Source organism: Galeopterus variegatus, unplaced genomic scaffold (assembly GCF_000696425.1).
Source record: "Galeopterus variegatus unplaced genomic scaffold, G_variegatus-3.0.2 Scaffold12258, whole genome shotgun sequence".
Taxonomy (NCBI): domain Eukaryota; kingdom Metazoa; phylum Chordata; class Mammalia; order Dermoptera; family Cynocephalidae; genus Galeopterus; species Galeopterus variegatus.
The window spans coordinates 36,130-37,697 of record NW_007738369.1 but is presented as its reverse complement, the minus strand read 5'-3'; positions in this window follow the sequence as shown (position 1 = coordinate 37,697).

Sequence of the window (1,568 nt, the reverse complement as noted above, 5' to 3'; positions counted from 1 at the left end):
ATTTAGATTTAATACCTAATTTATAACTAATTTTTCAGTTCATACCATCAAAGAATCAATTCCTTGCAATTGCAACTATGCTTCTTGGTGTAAATGAATACTTTCTAGCCAACGTGATTCCTTTGGAGAAGAAGTGAGGTCTTTTAAAACTATATTCAAAACTAGGCTTAGAGGAGAGTTCTTCACACAGTAGTTGAGCAAAGGCCTCTTGATTAATTATAATCGAATGTACTCTAATAGAAGTTAACATCTCAATTAATTCATAGGAATAAAATAATTTGAAATCGATATTTATCTAAACTTCTCTAAAGAACTATTGGCATTGGCCATTGAAAAGTAATTGAAACACTAAAACACTTTTACATTTTAGATCTTCTACTTTGACATCAGGGAAGGCCCAATAAAAAAGTATGCAAATGCTAAAATAAATAATGAAGAAAGAAAAGTTTCTCTCTTTCTAACTTTCATTTCCAAGGCTAATATTTCCCAGTAATTTTAGTTTACAGTAAGCACATGAAGATATAGAGGACTCTTTCAGTGAAAAGATGTTGGTTAAAAGCCAGGAAAACAAGATAGCAAACACATCATATTATGTAATAGAATAATATACAGAAACAGGAGCTCTACATATACTATTTTCCCAGTATTAGTCATTAATTAGTATGCTATCAAATGAGGATTAATTCTTCTAAGTCACTGAGTTAAAGACAAAAAAGCAAGTTCCCATAATCTAAAACTAGAATAAAATTAATAGCATGAATACATTGGAGTAAATCAAGTAATCAGTCAATGGTATACATTTTTCTACTGAGAGTGAATATCACATTCACTAATGCAGTTTAATTATTTAGATTCATGTAATATTTGCTGGCCACCTACATTGTTTCAAGCACNTAGCAAACACATCATATTATGTAATAGAATAATATACAGAAACAGGAGCTCTACATATACTCTTTTCCCAGTATTAGTCATTAATTAGTATGCTATCAAATGAGGATTAATTCTTCTAAGTCACTGAGTTAAAGAAAAAAAGCAAGTTCCCATAATCTAAAACTAGAATAAAATTAATAGCATGAATACATTGGAGTAAATCAAGTAATCAGTCAATGGTATATATTTTTCTACTGAAAGTGAATATCACATTCACTGATGCAGTTTAATTATTTAGATTCATGTAATATTTGCTGGCCACCTACATTGTTTCAAGCACTATACCAAGGTCATTTAACTTAATCATTACAGCACATTTTTTAAGTTGATAGTATCCCATTTTATGGTCAAGGAAATGGAATCAGGGAAAGTAAGCTGCCGAAAGGCATACCTTTTCACAATAGTATATTCAGATTTTGAACTCAAGCCTTCTAACTCTGAGTGCAGTAGTCTTTTCTTTATCCAATTTTGGACCTCAGAATACTTATATCCTATGGTGCATAGGAAAGAGTGATGAAAATGTTCTTAAACTGTAATGTGCATAAGAAGAGGTAGTTATATATTTAGACACTTAGGCTCTACTCAAAATATTTTGATTTTATCAGTCTGCACAAAACCAGATACCTGCATTTTTT